Raw genomic sequence first — 23,699 nt, forward strand, 5'->3', positions numbered from 1 at the left:
ATAAAAATAAAGTAGACTAATTGACAAGGTAGTTCATTCAAAATCCAAAATTGAGCTTCGAGAAAAAATTGGAATATAACAGAAGGACCAGTTAAGTTAATGGTTTTTAATAGAGAGACGTCATCCCAGTGAAAAGTGTGTTCATAAACCGTAAGCTACTAGGGTTGCACTGATTTATCAGCCAGCCGATTTCCTTCATTTTGGAAGATTGGTGATCGGCTGATACTTGCATGTGGAGCGGATCTTGTCCACCGATCTTATCTACTTCAGCAAAGGTCTAAAAATCAAACCAATCTCTTACATGACAGAGGTTTGACTGAAACACAGGCCCGTGTCTGAAACTTCACAGTTGACAACAGTGAAGTTGTCACCTCAACCAGTTGCTATATTTAGCAACTTTCTTGCTAAATATAGCAATTTTCTTGCTATATTTGGCGACACTTCAGACAAAAAAATAAAACTTATTGGCCAAAATCGAAATCAGCAGGTCAGGCTTTTTAAAGATTGATAAAAAAACTGCACCTTTGAGCAACAGTCCAGTTGTTTTTTTTCCCCCTTAACTCAGATACCTTCTCCGGCTCATTAGTGTCTATAAATTACACACAAAAAAACCAACAACAGTGAAATAGGTTGCAGCGCATGTCCAGGATGGCTCTGTCTGAGGTGGCTCTTAAAGCACCGACTAACTCTGGTTCACACCTTGTGAGTTTTCTATAAACTCTTTACTGGACTCTGCTTCACAATCCTCTCAAGTCTGTAGTTATTCCTTTTGTTTGTGCACCTTTTTCCACTACACTTTTACCTTCCACTCGACTTTCCATCAGTCTGCTTGAATGTGACAGTGTAAACGACCAGCAGTCACCTTGTCTGGCGACCTCTCCAGGGTGTTTTCTTGCTTTTCTTAGTTAGTGGTGGACTTTATGAATATTTACCCTGAGATTATACGTTCCTGCAAATCAAATGGATGCCAAGAACTATCTTCTCCAGTCCTCAGGGTGCTGTGCCGCTAACTTTAGAGCTGGAGGAAAAGAGTGTAGGCAGACTGTTTACACACTTTTAATCATTTTCTCAGAAGTAATTTCTTTTAACCTGGAAGGCTTCCACAAAGACTGTAAGTCCACATCTTATTAGTTTCTGTGGAGGCTATTGATTTTTAGCGATGCGAGAAAAAGACTGAGTACAGAAAGAAACAAACGGATCAATTTCCCCTTTGGTAGCGTGCCGAACTTTGACAGCTGCGGTGGAGTTTTCTGACGATCTGGACACCACGCAAACATCTCGTATTGTGAGTGAGCTCCTGTCTCCTCCTCAGGTAAATCTAAAAGTTTAAATATTTATTTTGAATAACAATGGAACAAAGAGACAAAACAAAGAGACATCCTCGAGCGGACGCTCGAGGATGTCGAAGGCAAGACTTTTTCCTCGCTTTGATCGTGAGGTTTTCTTCTTATGCATGTGGAAGCCTTAATGTCTGTGGCATCTGCACAATATGCCAGCAGTTCCTATGATTGTCAGCTCTACGTCCTTGAGGTTTCCATGGTTACAGACATTGCTGGATCCCCCAGACATGCACAGACACCAGACAGATAAAGGTAACTCGAGCTGGTAGTTAAAGCAGAGCCACGCAGCCTGCTGAGAACTGTGAAATCCTCAAACCGGGCTCTTTTTCGTAATCTCTCCTCTCTTCTGGGACACCAGAGACGTTGTCTCTGTCTTTGTTCAAGAAAGAGCTCGCTTGGAACAGCTTTGTGGTTACATTGTGTAGCAATGACCAGATATTTGTTGCCTTTTTTCTTTCCTGTCGTGTTTTTTTTTTCCCTGAAATCCAGGAAATGTGTTTATTTACTCAACTCCAGCTGCTTAGATTAATTGTGACAGTTTAAGAAATTACAGTTTGAGACTGTATTTTATGCCTTCTCACTGCCGATGTTTTATTTGTTTTGATGTTTTTGATGCAAGCTAAAATGTATAAAAGGGAGGTCGGCATGTGCCCTGTTACCAGACTTGTATGTTGTTCTTTCTTCTCTTCAGTCTCTCTGTAATTTTTCATACTTTGCATGAACTCAAATTTGAAGTGTGCAGTTCCTTTAAAAGTTTTGCCACAGACTCCCAAAATAATGTAGGTCTGGACTTTGACTGGGCCATCATACATCAGAATTCGTTTATCTCTAAATCGTACTTTTGTTGCTCTCAATGTGTGTTTGGTACCGTTGCCACAACTTTCGGGTTTTTATCTGTAAGGCAAAAGTGAAAATCCTTTCTACAACGATGCAATGCTTTGTGTTGGATCTGCCGTCTCAAATCCCAGTACAATGCACTGGAGTTCTTGATTGTATCATCAAAAAATCTGCACAAAATCTCGAGGTGTTTGACTAGTTTTGCAAGGTGCTGCGTTTCTTCTCATCTGTCTTGTGATCTGCTCAGGGAATCCTGACAGCAGATTTCATCTTTCTTTGCCTCCTCATCTGACCAGGTCGGTCAGGGCCCCTCGAGGGGGCGAAGGGAGAAATTTTGATTCTCTTTCTTCTTAGCTTTGCAGGAGCTGCAGGTGTGTGCATTTGTGTGGATTCATATTTGATTATGTACTGAAAAGAAACCCGGAGCAAACTAAATGATGACCGGACGTTTTCTGATTTTTGGTCGACACCCTTCGATGTGTGCCTTTTTTACATATTTTTTGCTGCTGGAGCTGATGATGTATGTGTCAGATCCTCCCCGCCTGGGAGATCCAAGATGTTGTAGCTTGATATCACCGACTTTCTTTCATCGGTGAGGTGATTCTCCTGCTATGTGTTTGAACTGAAGAGAATCAAAGGCTGCAGCTGGGGTCATATCACCTGCGAACCAAATCTGCCAGGCTTTTCTTCACAGCCTGTCTTTTCTTTCAGCCTGTAATGTCAGCTTTGTTCTTTCCTTCCTTCTTTTCTTTTTTTTCCCTTCTTCTTGGTTGGACGATGCCAAATTCCCATCGATCATTCTTTTCCCTGTCATCGGCCGGCTTCACGCTGTTCGTTTACCATCGCTACGATGGTTAATGAGTGGTAGAAGTTTCAGTAAATTTCCTGCTCGTGCATCAAGCTGTGTTTGCTTGCTGAGTCATGAGGGAAGAATAGAAATGCGTAGAGGGAGTTTAGTGCTAAAGAAACAGCAACTTGAAAAGATCTCCATCGGGTTAGTCTCAGATTACCGAGTCCCTTTATGAGTTTTCTGCTGAGCTTTTTTGATTGTGTTCTCTGCCCACGCAAATAGCTCTGGATTCCCATCCTGCCTCAGTTACTGTAAGTAACAGTAGTAATGCACGCAGTAAATTCCTGAAATCCGACTCTGTGAAAATGGTGAATAACACACACCGAGTCACGCTGATTGCACTAAATGATTTTCCTAGACAGTAGTCAAATCCTATGCACCGAGCGCCAGGCACTGCAGTTATTCTTAGAGCTGACAAAAATCAGCAAAATTGTTCTGCAATTACAATGCTAGTATTACAATCCAAATGCCGTGTTTACACAAACCAGCGCTTTTTCCCCCCTGCATCCTAATTAAAGACTGAAAACGTCTAAAAAGCAATCATTTAAGAAACGTTGAACTTCACGTTGATGTGGCCTATAATTACCCTGTAATTTTATCATGGCAACGATGTGATTCAGCAGCGATTTACTGGTTTATTCGTAGGGGCATTGTGTGAAGTTTCACAATAGACGGCGACTCTATCCAGTGGCAGACTTGTGTGGGCAGAGCGCTCATAGGAACCCGTCGGGAGTCGCTTTTGTTGTTGTTGATAACTTTCTTGGTTACATGCCCAAAAGACGCCCACGTTCACGCACGCGCTAAAGGCGGCGCGCCGCAGCCGATATGTAGTCCAACATGTCTGCAGATTGCTAAAGACGTCAATAATTGCAACTTAAGCGAAGCTAAAAATAGATGTTTGTTTTCCTTATTGAAAAGTCACACACTGTAGAAGAAGACTGTATGTTTGTGTTCACGTGCCCTGAAGTTCAGTCACTTTACATACAAGCATGTGTACATATATAAATGATCCTTTACAACACACTACAGGGTTGGAGCCAAGAAACACTCTTTTCATCTCCGGCATTTCTCACTTATCAGCTTCTGACGTCATTTCTCTGCTTGCAGAAAGAAATGTTCTGTAAATTATTTATTTCCCAGAGTTCCCTCTATGCCTTCTCAGCCTTTCTTTTCTTTTTCTTTTTTCTTTTTTTACAGAATAAACTTGTGGTATGTGATAAAACTAAGACAGACTTTTTTTTTTATCACTCAGCAACTCAGAAGAACTTTCTTTCTTTTTTTAAGGGGTATTTTCAGCCCTAGGTAGAGAAATATGCAGCTGTGACGCCGCTGCATGTTGCATTTGCCTGCAGGCTGCAAACCGCTCAAGCCGGGTCTTATTTATACAGATATACAAAGAGCTTTGAGATACAGTTTTGGAAAAATAAATACTTTAGTCAGTATGTCTCAGAAACGGGGTAATATTTAGCATTACATACATGTATTTTTAGGCGAATGAGATGTGGTGTCACATATGTGCTGATATGAACAGGGCCTCAAATATGAAGTGTGCTGATAGGTTGGGACAGACTGTGAACGTGTTGTTGCTTTAACCTGTTGGAGACTTTCTATATATGATGGTTTCTTTTGTTGCTTTTCTGGAGAATGAGGCTGTCGTATTGTTCACACTGTAATGCAAAATTAACAGTTTAATTTTGATTCTGCAGACTGTCGTGTAGTTAAAGCCTCCATTAAATCTGACTTGCCCCCTTGTTATGTTAATCTGACTGCTCTATGAAATGTAGTTTACAGAACTCCTGGTATGAAGAAGAGCATTGCCGAGGGGTTAGCATTACTTTTCTGTAGGTGTCGGGGGGGAATAAGGTCTAGAAATGAATGGATTGAAGATTGGAAACGTCACACTTTGTAAAGCAGTTATTGTAAATCCGAATTTCAGTAATATATCAATGCATTTAACATGACAAAACCAGCTGTATTTCTGTACATTAGCTAGAGCCAATGTTCTCAAATTGTGGCATAAGTATCCCTGCTGGTACTTGGACTACCCTTAGTTGTTTTTGTAACTTCTGAATTATGGTGTTCACTTTAGGTTCTGTTGTGACGTGTTTGAAAATGTCTATAATATGTCTACTAAAGTCCTGCTCGTTCTCGCTCTTTCGCAGGCTGGATGATCTGCAGACACGTCTCAATATATGCAAAATATGCAGTTTCCTGTAAAATAACTTATCTGATATCATTTTTGTCACACTAATACTGAAAGTAGTTAGGTTTAAGACTTCTTCCCTCAGGAACAACTTCTAGTCTGAAGAGTGTTGACATTTGCTCCAGAGGATATGGTGTGTTCTCTGGTGGCAAAAAGGTCAGTTTTTGCTAAATATCCTTAAAAATAGATGACATTCTTTCTTATATGTCCTGGTAGAAGGAGAGGGGATTGAGATGATGAGAGGATTTTGGTTTTTAAGGTTAATCTCTTATGAATGCATAGGTTTTAAAGAACAATTATGACTCCAAGGGAAGGTATCTAAGGCGTCCATCATTTAGGGTGAATCAGAGTAATGCAGGCTGTAATGCAGACACCTCAGGATGACAGCGCTGCCCTTGGCATATGATCCATCATCTTATCCTTATTCCTTTGAATCTAACACATATTTATGGAATGTTATTGAAACACAGGGACTTCAGACATGTAAAGTCAAATATATAATGTAAAGTTCTCTCTAAAAACTCTGTGTCTTAAGGCTCCTCTGCCTTATTCTAAAAGGTAGCAGGGCGGAGAGGGATTCGAAATTCTGGGAAGTCTTGGAAAAAAAAACAAAAAACTTGGATGGCTTTAGAGGACCAGAATTTCCCAAAAGCCGATGAAATCACCAGACTTAAGCTGACGTTGAGGCCCAGGACTTTTTGTAGCAATCATTAGAACTAACAACACTCCCCGCTCTGACTTTATAATAAAGCTTTTTGGAAAACTGCTCATTAGTTGCAGGCTGAGGGAAGGAGACGGGGCGAGGACCGAATCCAGAGTCTCCCAGAGCTTTAGTGGCTCTGAGCTTCAAAGACCCAAACAGTCGCACTGTTGCTGCTGCAGGAGGGGCCGCGTCAAATCAAAAACGTGTGTTTGTAGTGGTATGTAAAGTGTGCGGAGTTGTATAGAGTAACGTTGACCTTTGATCTCACATCTGATTATTTTTTTCTTTTATTCAAGCACATTTATCCACACTTATTTTATTTTTGTTGTTGTTTCGTTTTGGTAAACCTTTTAGGACGCACGGGCATTTCCTTACTCAAAATGTTAGTGCCAAAGTATCTGCATTTACTTCTTCATGCTGTGTGTGTGTGTGTGTGTGTGTGTGTGTGTGTGTGTGTGTGTGTGTGTGTGTGTGTGTATGTGTGTGTGCGTGTGCGTGTGTGTGAACAGCAAATAGATGTGTGGCGGGGACTTGGCAGCAGACCGTCAGGATGACTGTATGTCTGCCTTCCCCCAGGAACTTCCATCTGGAAATTTGGAAACACAGAACTGTCTGTTCATGTTATGTGGAAACATGGCCTCACAGCCACATGTATGCTTATAGCATTTACTGGCATTTAATGGTATTGAGAAAGACAGTCATGCACCTACCAGAAACATAGAGCGCACCACCTTCTGAACTTTCACAGGAACGTGCACACACCTGCAGCCGTACATATGAGCAGTGAGATTTCAGGCTCTGACTCATTGCAGTTGTAAAACGTAGGCCGTCAGGTTCATACATATTCATAAGGTAGTAATGACAGAGGAGCCGCTGACCCTAAACAATTATGTTATTTTATAGGAATATACTTTAAATACTTTAGTGGAGCAAACTTTCAGAATTTAAGTGGTTGGTTTTTAAAATGCCGAACGCTGTAAAATAAAACATTTCACCTTTTGAATGAGCGTTGTTCAAATTAGTGAAAGCTATGCTTACTGAATGTTGTGCCGTCTTCTGAACGACAAACCGTAGAAACGTTTATAATCAGTTAAGGCAGTAAAGTGATTAATACTTCAAAGGTATAGCTCATAAAAAAACAAATGTTCTCTGGTGCAAATCATAGCATACAATGCTACCCACCTTATTTTTGGTCAATTTAATGTGTTATGATATTTTGATTTAGTACATAGTTTATGTATTAAGCTACATTTTTAATTATTTGGTTCGTGCTTTTAGAAAAATTTCTTTTCTTTTTTCTTTTTTCTTTTACCTCACAACTAAGGACGTTTGTTGTCAGTTTTTAGAAACTTTCTTCAAAACACTGGATACAAGAAATTTTCCTGCTTTTTTCATCCTAACTGCAGCACAACAGGTTGCATGAAGATGCAATCATCACTGCAGTATCAGTGGATGCAGTATTTGGTCGGCATTACTTTTCCAAGAATCATACAACATGTCGCGTCGGTGTGTGCAGTACTCCTATCGCAAAGGACCAGAGTGCAATAATTGTTGGTTATGAACTGGCATGTCATGTCCAGCTGGACACAGAGTCTCCCACCGACAGATGGTCACACCGGACTCTAATGACGTCGTCCAAAATACCAGAGTCACAGAGTGATGGATGAACAGATGAGAAGGAGGAATGAAGAAAATAGGCAGATATGACAACTGATTAACTCTCAAATACAGACAAAATCATAATTGTAACATATCAACTTGCTTGCTTTTGTAGCACATGACAGAATTATGACCTGGTTCTTTTGTCAAATTATTAACATGCTATTGAACATATTACTCTCATTTTTCTAAGTGACAGATTTTCAGGAGGTATGAACAATGCAGCTCTTTAATCCCAGTTGCGATTTTGCTTGCGAGGAGATAAAGGAACTATAATGGACTTTATGGACGCCAGTTCATAAAAATAGAAAGCCGAGTGGATCAATGAGCTCATTTGAAAGGTCGTAAGTAATATGTTCCACTTTCTCATGTTATTTCTGCATTACATCAACGTTAAACATAGTAATTTGGGATTTTTAAGTATTTAAAAAAGCAAATTTGCACAAATATTCTACTGAATAGTACGTGGTAATATTTAAGCATTTACCTTTTGGGATTTGTAATAGTGTTGTTTTATTAAAACTGTCCTGTGCCGTTTCTAGCACAACCAGGCACACGCTGTATGCACTTTAGTTAACGGCCCGGCCTCAGCGCTGGAAATGGGTCAGTACGTTATTAAGATAATTAGAAAAATCATGCTTTGATAACAGGGATTATCCACAGCCTTTTGAGCAGACCAGCGTTGACAGTCCGGTTGGAGAGTCTGCTAGTCTTAGGACGATAAAGAGAAGAGGGTTACGTGAGTTCAAATAAAAAAATCGCTTCCCACATTCAGAGCTCTCTCTGCATGGCAGGAAATGCCTCCCGTCGTGCCTTCCTCGGTTATTCCAGCGCCGATACAGAAGGTCACTTGCGTCCTTTCTGCAGCTGGACGCATCTCGGCGGATGAAAAGCCAAAGTTGAAGGCCCGACACTCGATCTCTCTTCGTTTTTTAAAATGAAGCTAATAACTCTGCTTGGCTTCAGTTTCCGCCTGCAGCTTGTTTGTTTTGAAATCCCATCGTCTTAAACAGTTTTCCTCCTCTCCCAGGAGGTGTTGTGTAAACTTGTGTGCTTTAAAGCTTCGGGGTACGTTTTTTTTTTAATTTTTTACAGTCACTTTCTGATTAACCGCTGCTGCTTCATTGAAACGGACAGAGCTGCTGTGCTGTGTGCGTGCAACTCGCTCCACTGTCGGTCAGAGTGTCTGTGCATCGGGACAGTAGTCAGCAGGACGTTTCAGGCCTGCAGCAAGTTAGAGCCATAGAAACTGCAAAGCGTTCCCACATCGCCTTTGAACTGCTGCTGTAATGAGGGAATGTTCTTTTCTAAGCCCAACCCAGGGGAGAATGTGTGTGTGTGTGCGTGTGTGTGTGTTTTTGTGTGACATGGTGACTCATACAAGCTGCAGCCATTGTCTTTCTACCCCTGATCGTGTTGTTTTCTTCAGCCTCAAAGGTGATGGAAACAAATGAGAACCCCATGTGTCTGCGGCGGCTTGTGTTGCACCAGTAGAGACACTTCGGCTTCACCTGAGGTCACCTCCCTCCCCGCCGTTGCTCTCGGCATGTCGTCTCGACAGTGTGTTCTTGCTTAATGACAACACGGCCAGGCAGTCCCTCCCTCGTGTGCTTTCTCCTAAATCCTGCTTTTACATTATTTGGATCTGTTAAGTAACTCTCAAGTCGGCTCATGGAGTAGATCTCTGCCGTTTTGCTGCCATATTATGAACAGATGTTCACCCGCATGCTGTCGATACACGTAATAGTAGCCTGCAGCTATGTTTGGAAGACAGACCGGCCTCTTCTTGGCTCCTTTTGTTTACTCAGAATAATTGGAGCGAACAAACCCAGTTTTCTGACTCATTTAAATGAATATGTTCTTTTTATTGTGGCATTATGCTTTTGTTTCTTCTTCTTTTTTTTTTACTCTGGTACATCCATCATTATCTTGTTTTCATTATTTTACCTGCGAAGAGCTGATTCATCGCGACTAACATAATGGGCTCTCAATCGTTTATGCAAGAGCAGCCAATTAAGATGCTAGACGCTTAAGTGACTCATTAGAGGCATTCTTCAGATGAGCAGACAGATCTGCTAAATTTACTTTGAGCAACAAAATATGAACGAATGTAATCAAACTCAAACAGATGCTGGTTGTTTTTGCTGTCTGCCATGCCCTGGTTTTGCATTATACTTTATCACTTCAAGGTTGCCATGAGACTTTTTAAAATAATAAGGAACCAATTAACAACCAAATCATATGTGCAAGTAGGAGGTGGCTGTAGGCTACCATGCAGCCTGTATCACAATCACAAACAGGAAAATGCACGAGCACTGGACAGTACTTTCAAAATTATTCTCCACGATGGACGGCATTTGCTCAAAATACTAATGAATGAATATATTAGGATATTTATATACAACTCAAATATTGATTTGTGAACTCTTCCTGAGTTAAAACATTAGTATTGTTTTTTCTAAATGAATATAAACTTTTGTTTGCATTATTTGAGATCTGAAAGCACTGCATCTTTTTATTTTATTTTGACCATTCCTCATTTTATGCAAATAAATCCTAAACTTTTGCTTGTAATTCCTGAGACGTGTTGACAGTAGTTCATAGAATAAAAGAACAATTTTCATTTTACTCAAGCATATATCAATGATAAGTAAAATCAGAGAGAAACTGATCATTTTAAGTGGTCTCCTTATTTTTTCCAGAGCTGCATGTATATACTGCCAGCATGTGTCACTTTTAGTGATTGATACACAACAAAATGTAGGCTTAATTGTTTCAGTGCTCCAGTCGCAGTGGAGCATTGGTCAAGGCAGACGAGGTGAAATAATAATGGCTGTCGGGCTATCACATACAATATTTATGAAATATGCAGAAGTTTATGGTCAGCACCTTTAGCAAGACGTCGTTTGTCATACATGAAATGTTTGTTTATGAGTACAAAACAGAGGTGTGCGTGGAACACGTGGGCATAAAAGTGTGGACAAATTGACCAAGGGATGAATAGACCAAAGCAAACAGCTGTCAACAGAAAGTCATAGGAAATCAATTGAACAAAACACAAAAGTTTCATGTGGCCAATTGACATTTAGGTGCGAGTGAAAAGGAAATCTTGCCGTGTATATTAATGTCTGAAAGTGATGAAATGTGAAGCAAGTTCCCAGCGGCAGTGAGGCATGAGTAGACAGGAGGACAGGTCACAAGCGGGAAGACACGGTTATGTTTCTCATTAAGCAAACAGAGAGCCGATAGAAAAAACGAGGTTTAGGTGAAAAGAGCACGGATGAAAGGAAAAAAGGCGAGGAAAGTCTTTAAGAATAAAGCAAAATGGAGGGATTCCTCAATGAAAGGCAATGGGGTTGAGGTGAAAAGAGAAGCGACTGATGGCTGGGATTTAGGACGAGGGAAGTGTGTGAGTAATGTGGAGCAGTGGGTGTCAACATGGCCTCGGTCTCTGTGCGACACTCTCACGGACAGAGAGCGACTCGGTAAACACACGCACTCTCCAGATGAAAAGGCAGTCGGACATTTGACCGTGAGCAGAGACCGGGGGTCACATGCACAAACACGACTCCAAGAATAGACGCTAAACAGCGGGGAAGAAAATAGCCCAGTAACAGAGGATGTGGCGTGCATGTGTATTTGCGTCCGTCTTTTTTTTATTTTTATTTTTATTTATAAGTGTTTGTAGTTCTGCGTTTATATCTATTAATTTGATCGTCTTTACATAAACACTCCAGCGCTCCGCGTCGTGCCTTCATCCGTAGCTGTTGCTGATCCCGCGAGCTGTTTAATATTTGTTACATTTTCACTTCGTGGCTTTATTGGCCCCACAACATGCACTAATTTGTTTCTTTCTGTCTGTTGAGGTTTTGCTCAACCACAGGTTTAATAGAAAGAAGCAGGAAGGGGTGAGGGGGAGGTGAAGCGGGTCCAGTTTTATGGTCTTGTTTGTACTTCGGGCTGTAAATACCCCCCTAACAGGGCTTAAAGTGACAGCTCGCAGCACAAAGTGTCTTGTCTGCACTGCTTAGTCGGACTGTTGTTGCTCTACAAAGAAGTCGTTTTAGGAGTTTTGTTGGGGCTTCCGAAAACTGCGAGACCGTTTTCAGTCATTAAGTCACACGTAGTAATAGGAAGGCTAAATATCTTTTCAAAATGGAAATCTGTTCAAGGTTTTAGCTGCAGTCATTCTGGTGTTGATGAAACATCTCACATCCTACAAGGTCATGGAAGGATATATATGGAGGAGGGAATATAGAGGCAATTAATCCACTTCTAGGAGACAGAATCTAATTTTCTTATAACAGATATTTTATTAGACACACGTATAATCAGTGCAGTCTAATGACTGTTTGGACGTCTAAAAAAATGTATGTCCCGCCATAGTTGAAAAAGCTGTGCGAGCTGAACAAGAGCTATAGCCAGAGACTGAAAACATGGTTGACGTGCCCTGATAAAATTGGGAAATGATGAACTTGCTGTAATTTATTATCTCTGCTGCTTCATGTGCAAACAACACATGGTGTTTTTATTTTAAGTTTTCACCATGTAGAATGTCCTTATCGTTTCTTAAAAGCATTCAACCCTCTTGGTCCTTTTCATGTTTCGTCATGTTACGTGACGTCCATAAACCTCATTGGGACTTTTTGTGACAGATCAACACCAAGTAAGGCAGAATTGGCTGGCAGATGAAAAATGATGCATGCAGTCTTTTTTTTTTACTCAAAAATACACCAAATTATTTATTTCCCATTCATTTGAATCAGAGGATCAGACTTTGACTGGACCATTTTAACACATGAAGACGCTAATATCTGAACAATTATATCTCTGGCAGTATGTTTAGGTTTGTTGCGAATCTCTGTACAAGTCTTAAATCTTTTGCAACCTCTCTATTTCTTTTTTTTTTTTTTTTTTTTTAGGATTTTCCTTGTATTTATTTCCACTCATCTTATTAGCTCTTGCCATAATTCCTGTCTCTGCTGGTGAAAAGCTTCCCACAGCTTTAGACTGCCACCATTATGTTTCGCAGTAAGGGATAGTGTGTTCAGGGTTAAGTTACATTCCCATTGCGCATTGGTTTTTGCATATAGGCTGGATTCTTACAAATTTGTCCTTATCTGACCAGAGCAAGTTCTTCCACAAGCCTGGAAGAGGATGCTCCCAATGCCTCGTTTCCACTGAGCAGCACTGAGCGATCAGTGTGGGTCGGTATGCTATTTTTTTGAAAGAGGTAAAGGAGTACGGATGGATTTGTCAGAGCACTGTAACTGGTCACATCATGTGCGTCATGGCAAAAATATCTAAAGAAACAAGTCTTATTTGGGTACTTATAAGGTACTAACAAAAGTGATTTAGGAAAAATAAAACATAATATTTTGGGGTTTAAAGGAAATAGTGTTAAGAGAACAAATGGTCATTTTCATAAAAACAGGATTCTGTTCAAACACTATTTTAGCTAAGAATTAGGCTTTAGTTCTTCATTATAAAGCACCTGATAGTTTCTCTGTGACTTGAGGAAACTGTAACAAGCAGTGATCAGAACATCCAGTAAAGTAAACAACCATTAGCTGCCGTCATGCGGTGGTCAGCGATCCACTCTGGCCAAAATTGGTCAAGGGGGATGACGAGCTCAGGCTGCATCACAAAGTCTTGATTTGGCCGCGTTTTCTTTTTAAATTCTGCGTGTGTGTTTTTGGGACGTGGTGCCACGATAAGGGAGGGTGAGTCACCAGCGGTTCGGATCAGGATGACTCTCCTAGCAGGCTAGGTGACGAAGACCCATGGCGACAGGGGTTTGCGGTTAGAAACCCTAATCTGCTCCTCATATGACCTTGTGATGGACAGGAACAGCAGTGTGCGCACACACCCATACACCCTCACCACCCCGATACACAAACATACATCCACACACACACACACACACACACACACACACACACACACACACACACACACACACACACACACACAACCCTTTGACAAAACAGAATCCTCTTCTAACTTTTGCTCCTCTATGGGATTTTAGGAAAATTTAACATTTGCTCTTGTTTTCATAAAAACACATCCTCCTTCTTTGCTCCACAAAACCCATAAATCTCTCTCGTAGATATTATGTTTGGAGATCTATTACATTCTATACATTGTATATAGCCAGCACTTAAAGGTGCTACTTTTGGAAACCTTTCCAGGAAAGCTATTTTTATTACATCAGTGACTTCATTTGTGTAATGTTAGCACCTTTGGAGGGTTCCTCGATAATGATTTTGCTCCTAATTGCACTGCACTGGTCAAAGGTTTCACATAAAGCAAACGCCTTCTCTCTCTCGACTGCCTGTGAACTGGGCGTCCTTCACTGGCCCAGTAGGAGTTTTCAGTTTTGTGTTTGTTTATTAAATTGGACATGTGGGATGAGGCTGTGCAAGATGTGCACTCGGCATGACTCAGACTCATTCTGCATGAAAGTTGGCAAGCAACGTGCAAATATTATTAAAGCCAATTTGGCCGCAAGTGCTGGAAGTGTAGGCTCTGTATAGCGATGCCTGGATTGATTAGCATCTGATCGGCGGTTCAATAGAGTAAAGTATTTTTGTTTTCCTGTTCGGTAAGTGCTATGACCGCAACCAACAGCTTGTGCTTTGATGCACTTGTTTCAACGAAATACAAGTGTATCATTTTCTATTGCATTTTAAACTAATACCTCTATTGAATAACATGCAGGATGTTTTCTTTATCTTTTGCTGTGCTGTGAGGGCCTCAGGTCAGGCCTCAGAGGAAACACGAAATCGGTATCAGCTAGGAAGAGCCTGATGGATGAACCCAGAGCAATCACGTTAGTTTGACCCAGCAAGAGGCAGTGAATTCACCATTGGCTAAATCAGTTTATAAGATATATTTGTTTTAAACCTTTGATCTGATACTCCTAAATAAAATTAAGGGCAGATGTGACTAAGCAGGTGTTCTGTGAAGACCTTTAGAGGTTTATTAGAGAACAAAAAGCATCTTGAGCAACAAAACATTCAGCAGACGAGTCAGAGAGAAAGTTTTGGAGCATCTTAAACCAAAGTTAGGGAAGCAAGACTTTACTTTAGCGGCGGACAGCAAAGGTGGTCAGAGTTGATGGGAAGGTGGATGAAGATAAATACGGGACAACCATGGAATCAAAGGGGATGTAAAAGACTTCTCCTTCCACCAGGACGATGACCCTAAACGTACAACTAGATCTACAGTAGCCATGTTGAGGTCTTGGCTTAGTCGTAGTCCAGTCCTAAACCAAACTGATAAACTGGCGGTCAAATAAAAAATGAGTTTCGTAGAGTCTCTTCATCCAAGACCCAGTTTTCACAAAGCCGCTCTTCGGTTAAGCCGCAATCCAGCCGCTAGTTTACACGTCTCCAGTGATCGAAGTCTCACACAAGGACACTTTTTGAAACCAGGTCTCACAGTGAAACTTTTCTGTTTTTAGTACTCTGTAGGTGTGAAAGCGCACATAAAAAAATAACCTTTATTTAATCAGACAAAAACCTCATTGAGATCTATAATGTCTTTTTCAAGAGGGACTTGGCAAGATAGCAGCACTGTTTACAAGTACAGCTGTAGGGTTTATTCTACGCATGACCGGACAGATAACAAAATCAATCGCAGATAGCGCTGGGCTATGTCGGGCTTGGGTTACTTAACCTGTTCAACTTAACACAATTCCTGATAAAGAATATATGTTGCATGAGCGCTTGTTCGTACAGGTTACTGTTTGCAGTGAAGCGGAAGCTAAGGACATGATAAGGCGCATGCGCGTTCGACATCTTTCTAAAATCACAGTGCCATCTAGTGGCCTCGTATAACAACTGCAGCTGACTCAGGGTGTCTAGGTTGCAGTTTCCATGCTGCTGTTTTGCTTTGAAGAATGGGCAGAGATGTCAGTCTCTATTAGTGCAAAGCTTGTAAAGACACACCCCAAAAGCATTGCAACTGTAATTGTGGCAAATGCTGGATTTACAAAGTATGGACTCAGTAAGGCTGCATTCACATGCACACAAGTTGTTTTTTTTTCTGATTTTTATTTGTAATTTTTTTAAGCTATTTTTATTTTTCCATTCGTCTCCTTACAGTAATTTGTGTTGGTCTAACACAGTAAGTTACCAAAAATGTTTACATTTTAAATTCCTAAGTTAGTGTGTGATATTGACGTAAACTGAAAGTTGTACTGATCCAACAGATTCCTTCACTTTTAAGAATGACTTACTTGATGTTTACGTTATGTAGCTAAGATGCTGCTGTGTGAGTGAATATCTCTGGGTGTAAAATAAAAAAAAAAAATAAAAAAAATGGCATGTGAGGAATGTGAGATCTTGACTTTCTGGCTTTTGCTAACCAAAAGCGGAGCGTGGGAAAAATCCGTCGCCTGGCTCAGTTTTATCCCGTACCGGTTGATCTCTGTTTGTGTTCACCCTCCTCTCATCCAACATGTTGGATACGCCTGCACAGTTCTGGTTGTGTTAAATATTTACTGCACAGAGAGCCAGCCATTACCACTTTCGGCTGCAGTGTTGTGGATAAAGGAAAACAACATGACGGTCCCCAGGTATGGGGTTCTGCTAAATTTGTAAATGAATTTTTGTCCTAAATGACTTTTTCCTGGGGAGTAAAAAAAAGCTGATTGGGGATTTCCACATGCAGTTTGGGGCCTGTTATCGCTAATCCATTTTAATCCATTAAGATCAGATTGCTGCTGCTTTAAAAACCTTCACTTGTACACCATTAAAAAGTCAGAGCCAGAAATAAGCTCCTAACCATCTTTCGCTTTTGCATTTAACAGTGAAGGATCATTGTATTGAGTACAGCTTTGAGTAAAAAAAAAAAAAAAAAAAGAGAGAGTCACTTTGCCATCAGTGCAGCCACATTACTGCATACAAGTGTGACTGTTGGCATGGAGATGTCTGATTTAACATTTGCATTGGAGCTCTAGAAACACCTTCAGAGCTCAAATAATACATGAAAAGCTACAGGGCAGAAAAAGAAACTCATAAAAGGCAGATGGAACTGTCTCAATATAACAGGCTTATGTTTTTCAGGAATTCAATTCAAAAAGTGAAATTTATCCTTTACATTTTAAGAGTTCATTTCTGTTAATCTAGATACAATCTAAAGGAATTGTAATTTTATTTTGATTTGGTTTTGTACTTAAGAGAGTTTTAGGACGTTTCATGTTGTATCTACCCTTTATTTAATTCGCTCCGTCCACTGTACACTTGTGTGCCTGTTGACCAGGTCTTCACTGTAAAAGAGACCGTATCTCAAGGGACTTCCTGGCAAATAAATAAATATGTGTGAGCTGACAGTTTTCCAGGAGTCACTGACACACACCCTACGAGGAGGCAAAGCCGTAATAAGCCAGCGCAGAAAAGCCAGCTGGTCCCAAAGTGCTGAATCCATTGGCTACAGTGGGAGCAGTGGGAGACAAAAAAGATTCACAAGCAAAGAGACATCCAAAGTTTAGGGGATTGCAGATTGAAAGAGTTTGTTGCGTCCCTTATGTGAAGCGACTCCTGACGCACAGGAAGCCTGTCGGCTGGGCCAAAGAGAAAAGTGCGTTGCTTAGTGATCCAAAGTCCTCATTACATTTGGAAATCAAGGAAGAGAGGAGAGGCACAGAATCCAAGTTGCATGAGGTCAGTGCAGCTGTCTACCAGGAAGCACAAAATGAACAGGAATAAATTAGTTGAGTTATTGAGCCCCGATTGCTAGACTTGATCCAACTCCCAAAATTGTTGCATTGATTTTTTTTCAGCTGATTCCCTGTTGAATACAGCTGGCATGTGCATTGGTTGCCTTTGGGTCTGGAGTGGTAGGAGGTAGCAGAAATAAAGTGTTGACCGGTCTGAATCCAGGTCAGCTGTCTTTGTGGATTTTGTTGGATTTTTTAATTATTTTTATTTTCTTGCGAGTTCTTTTCTCCGGTTTGCCAACAGGAGGGTTTGTGTGTATCTAACGTCTGGCCGACTGGCGGCTGACTCCATGTACATTATCAGAGCACAGCCGAAGTCGTGACGTCAACCCAAATGTGACGATACGGGGACCGGCTCATAACGAGCTCCCGGTGAAGCAGGATGCAGACGTGTGTGTGTAGGTGTTGGTTTTTCACACAGGTGTGTGTGCATGTGTGTGTGAGTGTGACATTGTGTGGATGCATGCAACGTGTGTAAGTGATTGTTCTGAAGCTGATTTCAAGGCCCTTAGGCCCGCTTTAATCATCAAACTCTCACACGGACCACAGTGTTGCATATCCACGGCGTGTTTTTCTGCCCTTCTGCATGGGAATCAGTAGGGATGCTTTTATCTACGCATGTGAACAAAACTGCGCCTGCCAGCCTTATAAGGTCAGGCAGTTTTAACCAGGAAGCATAAGGAAAGACGTGAGTCACAATTTTTCCCTCGTCTGCACAGAAACACAAAAACATCCTCTGCTCTGCTCTCAACGGTTCCCTAAGGGGCTATATAGTGTTTATGCTCATGAGTGTGTGTGTGTGACCATGTGTCCTGTAGTCTTAAGGGGGGGGTTTGTCACTAATGAGGTGCTGAGGTGTCTACATAGTTGTTTTTCCCCAGAGATGTGGAAAGTGTTGGGTGAACAGCTGGTGCAGCACTGGAGGGGTCAGACTGTGGAGGAGGAAGAGGAGAAGGAAGATGAAGAGGAGGATTGGTCCACTTGATGCCTGTATATGTTTTCTGCAAGAAGATCATCTGCCTGGGTCTCTGGAAGCTGTTTTTAGGGGTTCAGTTATTTAATTTTTACATAACTCTGAATGTTCTTGTGCAAATAGACCACAGTCAAGTTGTGTATTTTGGTGTGAATTCAGATTATTACAGTATTTGGTATGCTTTTTAAACTAAACAGAGTACCAGTGATAAATTTTTTCGTACAGTTGGACATTTTTATTTCATTTGTTGTGGAAAAATGTCATGTTTTTTCAGTGTTTTTTTCCCTGTATTGTAGCTTGGATAGCTCAGTTAGCATAAAAAGTAATTAAAAAAGTTTTATTCAATATTTTTGCCTAAGTCTGGGTATCAAAATGAGTGAAATGTTTGCAAGACTAACCATATGCAAACATTTCCAGTTAAATATTTGCTGTGAACACTGTGAACTTTTGTACTTATCCTTTAGTTTGCAAAAAAACCCCAAAAAACAATGGACTGAGAACTCCAAGAAATTTCAGTCTAGAAAACTCTGAATTTATAGCATGGCATTGTGTCTGAACCACGTATTATTTCAGCAGCAATAAAAAATAATTGTTGCTTTTCTGTTAAAGAATGCATCTGATCATGCAGTACATTTTTTATTTAAGTAGTTTGTGTGAAAATAGAGATGCATCTTTTACTCAAGTCTATAATATATCTTGATAATCTGACGCTGACCCATGTTTACAGTAAAGCATCCACAGTTAGGTCATGCACAATACCGCTAAACGGATTAATCCAATTCTTCCATGACAAGACAAGAAACAGCTTGTTATGTTTACAACAGAAAGAAAACTGTCCGTTCCCAGATCTACCTGCATAATGTGACTTGTAAAGCCTACAAGTTCATGCTGTTTCAATTTATAACAGACTCCATCAGGGCTGCAGATGTAGCTACAGCTGTGTGTGTGTGTGTGTGTATATATATATATATATATATATATATATATATATATATATGTGCTTAATGTCTCTGTATCTCCAGAGTGCAGTGATTTGTGCTGTCAGCCTGGGTTTCTTCCAGACAATATTTCTGGCAGACATAACAAGAAAACTCCCTCAAGTGGCTGCCAGATTCACACGTCTCCAGCCTCAATCCTGCACAGAATTGCCTACGCGCTCAGCAGGCTTCCACAGATCTGACCCGTTTGGGTCTCCTTGAGTCCAGTGAAAACCGAAACTAGCCCTAGGAGAGAAAAGGAAAGGCGTGATGGGGCACCGGGGTGAGATTTTGGGTCCTTGTGTCCGCTATGCCTCCATTAAGACTTGTGTTTTGGCTTGTCCACAGACATCTGGTTTGCACTGTAACTCATCTTTAGTGGAACCTGGCAATGGCATTTTAATAAGTGGGGGAGTTATTTTATTTTATTTTTTTTTAAACTCCCCTACTTAAAAAAAATACAAATGGCCTTGACATTTAAAACTTGCAGTTTGCTTATTTTCTGTTGTTGTGCAGCATGATAAAGAGCATCGATGGCCTCATTCTTACCCAGTCTCTCTCCCTCCCCTCTAGCTTAACTTGTCTTTCTACAGCTGACGGAGAATAAGGAGAACTGAAACCTGACCTATTCTTGACAAGGATACATCACTCCTGCCAGGATGCATCTCTGTCTGCCCCCCCACCCCCTTTTTTTTTCTTGGTGCCAGGAAATGGCAGCTGGGTGTTTTGATTGATGGAAAGCTGATGCAAGGATCAAGATAAGAAGTGCGCTTGCCTCTGTATTCAAGATTCGTAGTAGTCTGAGTAAATGATTTATGGTGAGATTACAGAAAGAAGCAGAGAACTGGGTCAGAACGGCATTTTGAAGATCAAAGGGTGTGAGAAAGCAATGGAGATGGAAAATGAGGTTGGAATTTTTATTACTGAAATGTGCATCTTTGCTAAAGACGTTTGCAGTTGAAGATATTCCTGTTTCACCTGTCCAATTTTTGCGACCCAGTGTGAATTATTGCCTCAGTTTCCTGTTGCTAGCTGACAACCGTGGCTCCTAACGTGGTCTGCTGTAGTTCACCTGCCTCAAGGTTCAACCTGTTCAGAAATTCTGTGGTTATTAGAGCGAATGCTGCCTCTCTGTCATCTCAAACCACCATCCCCGTTCTCCTCTGACAACAACAAGGCATTTGTGTCCGCACAACTGGCTCTCTCTGAATATTTTCTCCTTTTTTGGGCCATTCTCTGTAAACCATCCAGGCAGTCTGACTCCTCGGCGACAGCAATGCTGCACAAGCAGATACTGCAAATGACGATTTCAAGAGAAACTCAGTTTTAGATCACGATCGACTCCAAAATCAAGACCCTGACGCTCATATGACATCTAAAGCTGGCCACTCTGAGCAGGTTTTACATCTAATGTCCAGACAAAGCAAAGGTTGAGCTATTTTGCAAAGTTGACATGTAGTGTGTGTAGAGGAGTCATGGCTAACACTTTCAGCTTTTTGTTTATCAACTTTAAACCATGCTGTTGGGTGTATTTGCTCTCATCGGTGCATTGCACAAAATTAGTAAAATAGCAAAACAAATAATAATTTCTTAACATCTTCAGGTCAATAACCCCAAATATACATCACAATTTTTGAATTGATAAAATAGGCTATTATGTATTTATTTATTGAGAAAAGTAACTAATTTCAACTACATCTACCAATTTTTGCAAATATCCTGCCAAAAATAATGGCAAGCTATTGTTGATGGTTACAAAAACATGTCGTCAGGATGCAGCTCACTTAGAGACATTTAACCAGTGGCATATTTTTGATCCCGTATGAATACTTTCAAGCTCTTTAGTACTTGCATTGCATTATTTTTCCTCTTTTATCTAGTTCTAGTTCTTAGAATATATACATGGCTTTGCAGACAAGAGTGTGTGTGTTCGTGTGTACCTGCGTGTAAAGAGTGTTCTTGCACAGGCCTGCTCCAGCTCCCTGAGGGCATGTTTGTGGTTTCTGTTATGGTCGTGTTCACATAGACCGATTTCTTCTCGACGGCCTTTCCATTTCCACTCTTTGCTTTGTAGACACTATGACGCACGTCTATGTGCGCCGCAAATAGCATTCACAATTTAGTGAAGGATGTCAGATATACCACTTCTTTTTGTTCGTGTTTGCTGTTGTTCACACACAAAGAGACACGTGTGTGGTACTATTAGAGGGTGTGACTGAAATGGCTTTTGGTGATTTAATACTTCCTTCCTCCACACATGCAGAATGACTTTAAGGCCGATGAAGGGAAAGGAAACGAGGAAGTGAGATGCAATAACAAGAATTAATTTCTAAATAGCATTAGAAATGGATCGATTTAGCAAAAGGTTCACAGTTGTACTGTAGCAAAAATGTTAACAGAAATTTTTAAAAGATCAAGCGAATGAGCTGTCGTTGCTTTAATTGAGAATAGTCTGCTAGCAAGCTTCTAGCTTTCCGACGTTTTAATAGGAATTAACAGTGGTGTTTCTTCATTTTCTACCCTATTACAAGCCACCTTTTTTCATCCAGCTGATCAGTAGTGCACAGCAGAGGACAAAAGTGGGGAAACTCTGTGCTACTTTATGCTCCATGTAACTTAAGGAAATTTTTTTTGGCGTTCCATTGAAAAGGTTTTAAACTGCAGGAATAGCTTGGAAAATTTTTTAACCAATTTCTAAAACAAGAACTTTTTAAAATCTTGGTGCATCTTGATGCCAGCTACTGGCCAATGGCTAAATACTGTAAACACTCACAGGCCACTTGAGGTACACCACTGTGCATTGTGGTTTTGGGTTGGATCCCCTTTTTCCCTCAAAACTGCCCCAGTTCTTTGAGTGTCACTAATAAAGTGGACAGTAAATATAATTCAGTTTCACTTAGTGAACAGACTTCTCTAACATGATTCGCATATTTAGCATTAAAACTAGGCACCTACTGTTTCTGAACTTGAAACACGTTTGTTACCATGGTTATGAGAAGGCTTGTCCAATGTGGATTTAGCAAGAAGCAATGTTTTTTTTTTTATCCAGATACTAAGCTCTATGATGTTGACATTCAGCTGAAAGCTGATACCACCATTTATTCTTAGCTAACGTGTCAGTGTGCTAAATCTCTAAAGACGCACTGAATGTGTGCTGATTTTAGCTTTTTTAATGCAATACGCGTTAGTGAGGCATTCATCGACACCCATAGGTGGGCGTAAGCACAGACGAGGCATGTACCCGTAGAGGTCTTTGTGGGTTATAAACACCAGTGTGGTTTGTTTACATGCTCAGAATCAGTTTGGGAAGCTGTCATTTACCAAGACATACACACACAGATATTTAGAGTGTGCACAGCGAGGCGGAAGGAGTGTGAGAGGAGCTGTTTGCATGGAGCCGTCTGTGTGATTACCACCCTACAACAGTCTATTTCTGACCGTCCACATTTTAGGTGCAGCTTGCCAGGAAGTGCAGTTTCCTGCTGAAGAGTCTGATTCAACAGCGTCAAGCTGTTGCACTTGTGTGTGTGTGTGTGCGTGCGCGTGTGTGCGTGTGGGGATGTGTGTGAGTGTGGACAGACAGGAAAAGGGATGAAAGGGAGATGAGGGATCTTGTCTTCTACACAAACCCAGTTGCTATTTTTTCTCTAGCTTCCAATAACCTTGACTATAACTATATTATATATACTAATTCTCAAAGTCCTTCTTCCCAAATCTTTGCCAACAAACTTGTAAATGCCAGATGTTATTGCTAATGTGTAAATAATGCAGGACTCCTGTGAGATATTTGTTCTGCTCCTAGACAGACAGGAAGATGTGGAAAACTCAGCAGTAGCAAAGAAATGCAGAATAATGTGGGGGGGGGGGGGGTTGCTTGAAGGAGAGTGAAACCTGCACAGAAGTAAAAGCAGACAGAAGACAGAGAGGATAAATCACCAAAGCAACAGAGTGGACTTATAGTCTCAGTGCATCATGGGAGGTCTCCCAGCATGTCTGGCCTGTAGTGGTTCACCTTTATTGGCGTGAAGTTTTAATCCTGTTGTCAGACAAAGACAAAGCATGACTGCTTTACCCCAAGTTGGAGTAGTTACCTCAGGAAAGAAACCTGACAATTGAAAACTGAGCGACAAATTCTTTACTTTACTTCGACTCTCTGATTTAAAATGACCATATGATCATTTAGCTGTGCTATGAGGTCTGAAGGAAGTCTCCGAGCTCGCAGATTTATGGCGCAGAGTGCTTTGTGTCAAGCTCAGTCAGTTTCTGTTTTTTTGGCATGATGCAGGTATTTACGTAATGTTTCACTTCTTTTGACTGGTGCAGTCATGTCAGTTTTTCCACAATGGATATGCCTAAATTTGGAAATATGTCTTGCTGTGTTACATTTGGCGGAGAACAGCTGTTGGAAAAAAATTTAATAAAATGTATATATA

The 23,699-nt window shown here is 40.8% G+C and overlaps 1 protein-coding gene across 1 annotated transcript in view; it reads left to right on the plus strand.

The window, feature by feature from the left end:
- Nucleotides 1-23,699, plus strand: part of ppp2r3a (protein phosphatase 2, regulatory subunit B'', alpha) — a 65,973-nt gene that overhangs the window by 11,169 nt on the left and 31,105 nt on the right. The gene's annotated exons all lie outside the window — the stretch shown is intronic.

The sequence above is a fragment of the Poecilia reticulata genome, linkage group LG22 (genome assembly GCF_000633615.1).
Source record: "Poecilia reticulata strain Guanapo linkage group LG22, Guppy_female_1.0+MT, whole genome shotgun sequence".
NCBI lineage: Eukaryota > Metazoa > Chordata > Actinopteri > Cyprinodontiformes > Poeciliidae > Poecilia > Poecilia reticulata.